General features: G+C 34.1%; 1 pseudogene; it reads right to left on the bottom strand.

Annotated features, from left to right (window-relative positions):
• Positions 1 to 7,697: 7,697 nt before the first annotated feature.
• Positions 7,698 to 7,797, bottom strand: LOC138821704 (U6 spliceosomal RNA; annotated as a pseudogene).
• Positions 7,798 to 8,085: the final 288 nt, after the last annotated feature.

The following is an 8,085-nucleotide window of genomic DNA, read 5'->3' as shown; positions in this document are numbered from 1 at the left end:
ACAATCAACATTTGTTGTAAAAAAATGGAAACAAAAGTTATTAAAGAGGAAAACAAAGGGAATTGTCACATGTTTCTTATTGTTAAATGGAATATGAATTGCGAGAATCAGTTTGGAAAAACCATCTAAATTTACCAAAATGGATAATGGGTATTAATTCCAATCTATCTATTTGCCCATATTGTGCATCCTCACACATGAGTGTCAAAATCAAACCACAATTTTTGCTTTTGTATTTAACACACCTGTTAGAATTTAGGGGATTGATGAAGTAATCAAATAAAGATTAAAATAATAGTAAATGAGGTTATGAGTTAGAGCTGAAAATGTTTTTTAAATATTATAATAGCTAATTAAATTGAATTTTTCTTACTTTTACTCTATGGTCATGTCCCTCATTCCCACATTAGAAAAGTACATAGAAGGTTCTCACTAAATTATGTGTACAATCATGAAAAAAATATATTGAAAAAATATGGGTACAGTGTGGTTTTAGCTTATTGAGACGTATAGGGGTAGTGTGTTTTTGAGGACTTGCAAAACGTTGTGATGGAGATGAAAGGAGGGATGTGTTTATTCTGGAAAATTGGCTAGAGGATTGCACCCAGAAAAATAGTGACGAATTCTTCCAAAAATACAGTAAAATCACTTTCACAACCATGTTCACTGCTGCACTATTTACCTTAGCCAAGTTATGAAAATAGCTCAGATGCCTTATGGTTGAGGGATGGTTGGAGAAAGTGGGGTACATATACACAATTGGATTGCACCAATCCATTATGAAGACTGTTACCTAATTTGCAAAGAAATAGTTAGATCTAAAAATATGTTAAGTAAACTAAGTCAGAGCCAGACACACAAAGGACCCATGTTCTGTCTCGTATTTGGAACATAGGACTTTATGCAAGTTTACACAACAGTATTAACCAAAGCATGCTGTTTGCAGAAGAGTATCTAAAAGGCGTAATTTCTTATAAAATTGAACTTTTATTCTAACAAAATGAATACCAAGAAACTATCATTTGGAAGATATGAGCAGAAGTCAAAGGGAAGGAATAAAGAGAGTTATGGACGAATAGAAGGAAGGTATAATATTCAATGAAGAAACTAGAAGAAATGAAAGTGGGGTGAGGTTTGGAAGGGTGTGGGAAAGTTAGGTAAAGATCCATTGTACTTATAAATTGATTTGTTGAATGGAAATTCCTTCATACAACTATTTACTAAAAATATAATTAAAAACAATGGAGATGGGGCTGGGAAGGTGGCTCAGTGGTAGAGAGCTTGTCTTACATGCCTTAGGACCTGGGTTCGATTCCTCAGCACCACTTAAGCAAAAAGTGAAAACCCGGAAGTGGCGCTGTGGTTCAAGTGGTAGAGAGCTAACCTTGAGCTGAAGAGTTCAGGCCCCACTACCAGAACCCCCTCCCCCCCCAAAAAACAATGGAGACATTTGAATCTTAAAATATGTCCTCTTAAACCATGAGTCAAAATAATAATTTCCTCATCAGAAATTTTCTTTCCAGTTATTTTCCTCAAAATGACAGAAAAGTGACCAACAAAATGAATGTCAATACATCACATATCCTAAAGAGACACAATATAAAAATCACAGTAAAAATGTTAGAATTCATCACATGATAAAATAACAGGTAAAAAGGATCAAATGCTGATTGTTTTATCAAGTACTTTACCTATGGTATCTAATTTAATCCTCACAATAATCCCATAAAGTAGAACTACTTCCATTTCTAATTCTCAGATGATTATATTGAAGTCTTCATAGTTGGAATTACTAGTACAACATTGCACAAATAGTAAATCTTAGCCTGCTACCCATTCCCACCTTATCAAATAACTTCATTCTAATTTATGACTAAAATACCAGCACTTAGTCCACTAATTCTAGGAAATTTTCCCAGAATTATTGTCCACACTCTAATAATATTTCACTTTATCTTTGTTAGAAAATACAAAACTAAGCGGGATACTGGTGGCTCCACCTGTAACCCTAGCTACTCAAGAGGCTGAGATGTGAGGAACGCGGTTCAAAGCTAGCCCAGGCAGGAAAGTCTGAGAGATTCTTATCTATAATAAACATCTAGTAAACCAGAAGTGGCACTGTAGTTCAAGCATTACAGTGCTCGACTTGAGCGGAAGAGCGCAGGGACAATACCCAAGCCCACAGTTCAAGCACCACACCAACCAAAAAAAAAAAAAAAAAAGAAAAGAAAGAAATAAGTAACTGTAATATGAAAACTCCAAGTTCATAATCAATTTATACCTCCCTGGTGAAAGGAACTGCTAAACTAAAACATTCTTGATTTCTAGCTCAAAATTGTAGAAATCATATTCTATCCCATGACAACATTGCATTGCCTGGGGACCCTCATCTCTGTTTAACACAGTCATACTGAAAGAATAATCTCCCCAATTCCTGATGGAAACAGACTGCAGGTCTTATAGACCAATCATTTCCACATTGTAGCTCACATATATTGTTTACCATTACATGTATTTTGATTGCTTTTTGTACCCAACATTTTGAGAGAAATGTATTACTTTAAAATGCTATTAAAGCAAGACTGATATAAAAATCACCTTTGACCCCAGATAAATATTTTACCTTTCATATACCCAAAAATGCAGTCTTACCTATTATTAATGTTAGGAACAAGAGGTTAAAAATCATAGACACCAAGACCTAAGCATGAATTAAAGACTCTCCAAATTGTGAATACAATTGGTTTAAAAAGACATCAATACTACTACACATGTTTTTTCAAAATTTCTTGTGATACTGAAGATTCAGTCATAAAATATTAACACTTGAAAATAACTCATTTTCTTGGGAGTAGGACACAAAACACAAGATTAATCCTAATCATTTTCAAATACCTTTATTTTTTCTACAAATTCGCTCTTATAATTATCAAGATTAGAAAATTAACTGATGTACAGAGCCACAAAGGAAATAATTTAACTGCATCATCTACATTCAAAAGACAGTTACTAGAAAGCAAAGTTATACTAATAATTAGCATAACAAATACACTTATATCCTTTTATTCTATTTCATTTACTTTCATAAAAACTGGGTTTTCATAAAATGATGCATAAAAAGCCTATATACTCACTTACATCTTCAGAACTTAACAATATTTATTTCAGATATGTCTATAGCTCTATAGTCAATGAACTGAAATAATAGTAAAATATCCAAAAGCTTTTCAGAAATTGCAAGACCCGCTCTGGGTTGTTATTTATATTGGAAAAGATATTCGAAAAGCCTTATTTGTTAAAGTTGTGATAGTTACTCCCAGAAATTAATCATTAGTGAAGATCCCATTGCATGTACAAAACAACTTCAAATGCATCCACAATCTGGAGGTGACACATGCTTTTTGTTTGTTTTTGAAAGGTATATCTAACAAGCATATCCACAATACTGATTTTCAGTCAATATGATGGGATATTCAAACCTAATTAATACATGGTTGATTATCATAGTGAGAATAGATATGATGTTACAAAGGAAGTTATTTTCAACAGAAATCCGGAAAGAGTTTATCCACCTTGTGTTTCACAGGAAAAACCAGACAGTAATACCTGTTTGGTTAAGTCAGTCAAACTCACTCCATGAGTATATCTTAAAAGTATAATCAATTTAAGAGGTTAAATACATATTTTGTACTAACAGTCATCTTACAGCAATAACTTACTGCCTAATTTTATCTGTATCTTCTTACCTAACATACAATAAGAGCTGAAAGTGGTCTCTTTTATCTAACTTACTATTGCATATGCTTTGATTATGATGATGTTATTATTTGACAAATAAAATGTACAGAAGGGTGGCTCCACAGAAATGACATGAAAGAACACTGATAAATAAAAACATTTCAACACAGTTAGCTCTTCTCAGCCTCACCTTGTCCACATTGGCAAGCAACATTGCAACAGCACACACACACATATACACATACACACATGTGGGCACATGTACACACATATACTTGCACGCTAAATTCAGGGTTTAGTACAAAAAAAGTACAAATAAAATATGAGTGATTAGGACAAACGTTAATTTGCCTTATTACAAAATAATACACAATCTATTCACCATGGGTGTTACATTTTACTTGCTTCACCACATGTGACCAGTTAATTTATTTTAATTAATTCATTCATTCATTTGTTTGGTGCTAATACTAGGCTTGAACTCAGGGCCTGGCTCTGTCCCAGAACTTGTTTTTTTTTCTTTTAGTTTTATCAAGCCTAGAATTTTTCTGCTTGTCCCGCAGCTCCATTTCTAGCTTTTGCTGGTTACTTTCAAATCAGAATCTAATGGACTTTCTTTTTGCTTGGTCTGGTTTCAAACCACAATCCTCAGATTTCATCTTTCTGATTAGCTAGGATAAACACATGAGACACCAGTGTGGCTTCTAATTTTTCCTCTATAGCTATCTAATGCACCTACTTAGATAGTAATTTAAAACTTAGAGTATAGAAGCGAGTTGTACAGTGATGATATTGTCCTGTCAGAAATTTAAGCTAGTAAAATTCTTCTTAAAACCATAAACAAAAATACCATGATATAATATAAGAGAACTCACTATTGAACATATGAGCTTTAAGAGCTTTCTAATAGATCCATTATTTGTTACCTAACATTAGAAAAAAAACTGTATAATGCAGTAGTAAAATAGAAGTCCTTTGTAGGAATACTTAATTACCTTGTTTTTAAAGACACTTGTTTTCATCTAAAAAAGTATGACTGTCTATTGTCTTCATGTGATTTTGATGATTGAAGGTGCTTAATGAGAAGTCAAAGTGTATTACTAATCCTTTGCTATCAATTAAATCTCATCTTCTCTTCTTGGAACATATAATGATTAAAGCAATAGTTCAGGGATTAATACTTGATACCATTTTCCACAAAGTTTTGTCCCAGATACAATCGGCCTGCCTTCTCTAGCTGCTTTCCTTGCCTGGACATATTTCTTCACTCTACAGGAAAAGTGTGATTCAACTGATTTCAGTCAGGTCTGTTACTAGAATTATCAGGGATTTAGATTCTTGTCTGTAATTTGGTCAAAGCTATGTCTCTTTATGTAGGCTATTAAAATGTATTTATTAATTTCGAGTAAATACATAAATTCTATTTCCATCTCTTTTAAAAAATAAAATTGTTAGCCGGGCGCTGGTGGCTCACGCCTGTAATCCTAGCTACTCAGGAGGCTGAGATCTGAGGATCGTGGTTCAAAGCCAGCCCGGGCAGGAGAGACCATGAGACTCCTATCTCCAATAAACCACCAGAAAACCGGAAGTGGCGCTGTAGCTCAAGTGATAGAGCGCTCGCTTTGAGCTGAAGAGCTGAGGGACAGCGCCCAGGCCCGGAGTTCAAGCCCCACGACCGACAAAAATAAAAAAAATAAAAAAAAATAAAATTGTTTGCTCTATAAATTGATCAGAGGCATGGATTTTGTGGCTAGCTAGGTCATTGCACATCTGTCTCTCTCTTCCTCTCTCCCTTTCATGGTTCTCATAGATAATATGACTGCTAAATAATTATCCTAATTTATTTTGCTTTTATATTTTTGGTTGCATCATTTCACTTTCTGCTCTGCCATTTCCCAAATCATTTACATAGAAGGCATTATTTCATATTTTCTCATTCCTAGAATAAACTGCACATGAAGACACCACTCACTGGTCCTCATTTTCAGTCTGTACCTTTGAATATCGAGGAAAATTTTTCCCCTGCTCTCTATCAATTCCCTACTCTCCAGTTAGAATAATTTCGAATAGTGAAAATGGAAAAAGAAAAAAAAATCATGGTGAAATAACAGATGTAGAAAATTCACTCGATTTTTCTGACCAGTTCAACCAACATGAACTATTGGGGAATACATTTGCCCCCATTCCCAATGGTACTCAATGTCTCTGGTTAGGCAATTCTGATGAAGACAAGGAACAAGATGAAAAAGTGAGGAATGGTATCATTTGCAAAAAAAAAAAAAATGCTATCATTTGCTTGAAGAAGAATTCAAGCAAATTTATGTTTGGCCTGCTGAAAATAATCGGCTTACTACAGTGCAGAGACTACTTTCCAAAAAGGACACTCATGTGAATACTAGGGATGATGATGAGTATACCTCTCTTCATCGGGAAGCCTACAGTGGACACTTAGACATTTTCAATAAGTTGGTGTCTCAAGGCAGATATTCATGCAATTACTGTGAATGGCTGGACACCCCTGCACAGTGCTTTATGTTGAATAATACGAGTGGCTTCTTTCTTAGTTCATCATGATGCAGATACCAATGCCCAAACTAAAGTCCTCTTGACCCCCTTGCATCTTGCTGCTTGGAATAGAAATAGTGAAGATATGCTGGATCTCCTTCTATTGAAGCATTTTATCAAACCAGTCTGAAGAACTTGGAAGAAACTACATTTGATAATTGAAAAAGGATAAATATGTATCACTACCTCTTTGAAGGTGTGGAAGGCTGTAAAAATTGATCTCCTAAGTCATAATGGTTTGGTTAAGTTTCTTAAATTTCAAAAATGCCAATCCATCTTTGTGTCCGTACAAAATATTTTCACAATACAAAGCTATGGCAATATCTTACTTTAAAAATTCATAGATTCCAAGGTATTCTTCAAGTGAATTGCCTGACCTTGATGTCAAAATGTATTCAAGAGTTGTTTGTATACATCTATAATGATTTCTGCAGAGTTTGTGATTTTTTTAATCAGAAATCATTTTAAATGATCTGTTCAAATGAGTAGTACAGAAACTAAAAATATTTCTGGTGCTTGTCTGAAAAAAGTATATTTCAAAATAATCTGTATTTTGTTTGTATAATGTCCGTAATCTATTGCATTCTATCCTAGATATAATACTTTGAATTTTACATTGCCTTATTATATATAGTTTCATTAATAAATGTGTTATTTCAGATAGCATTCCATATAGATAAAGTTTAAGATTCCTTTTTTTTTCCTAGGTCCTTATAGTATTTTATTTCTTTGGGATAAAATGACAATATTATCTAACTTCAAAAGTTTTGTAAAGATTATGCTATGTAAAGGCCTAAGGTGAGGATTTAATACACTGATGTCAAACTAATATTCAGTTCAATGAATTACATATATTGTTACATTTATATTTTAAAATTTTTTATTGTGAAAATACTGTACAGAGAGGTTATATTTACATGGGCAAGGTAATGAGTACATTTCTTTTTTTTTTTTTTTTTTGTCTGTCGTGGGTCTTGAACTCTGGGCCTGGGCGCTGTCCCTCAGCTCTTCAGCTCAAGGCGAGTGCTCTACCACTTGAGCTACAGCGCCACTTCCGGTTTTTTCTGGTGGTATATTGGAGATAGGAGTCTCATGGTCTTTCCTGCCTGGGCTGGCTTTGAACCGCGATCCTCAGATCTCAGCCTCCGGAGTAGCTAGGATTACAGGCGTGAGCCACCAGCGCTAGCTATTAGTACATTTCTTATCAGGCATTGTAGCCCCCCTCTTTGTTTACCCTTCCCATCCATTCCAATCCTTCCCTGCCCCCCCCCAATCCTCGCTGTTACCGCTCTCCACCCGCACCAAAGTTGTAAAGTTCATTTTTCGACATAATGACTTGTATTTTTGTAATCAATTTTTTATAACTGTTTTTCATTTCTTGCATCTGAAGAATGAAAAATTTGGAATACTTCACAAATTTTCATATCATCCTTGTGCAAGTGCCATGATAATCTCTCTATTGTTGTAATTTGGGTAAATGTGCTGCTGAAGCATGTAGTATCCTGTAAATTTAAGTAGTTAATGATGCAATGTTTATACAGGCATATATCCTTGGTTGACTGTTTGTAAGTTGGAAACTTTATTGTTCCTAAAAATGCTATTGATGTTACTTCTCTAAAATTCTGTGTATATTGGAAAAAATTTATATTGTTTGGTCGATTGCTCACATTTGCAATTTTTTTTGTCAATGACTATTTTACATCTTTTTCATCTTAAATTTGATCATACTTTGAAGCCTTTATAGCTAGGTCCAAAAGTGATTGCTTTTCAAGTGCTTATTTA

Source organism: Dipodomys merriami, unplaced genomic scaffold (assembly GCF_024711535.1).
Source record: "Dipodomys merriami isolate MVZ:Mamm:240054 unplaced genomic scaffold, mDipMer1.0.p SCAF_93, whole genome shotgun sequence".
Classification (NCBI taxonomy): domain Eukaryota; kingdom Metazoa; phylum Chordata; class Mammalia; order Rodentia; family Heteromyidae; genus Dipodomys; species Dipodomys merriami.
This window is presented reverse-complemented; position numbering and strand designations above follow the sequence as displayed.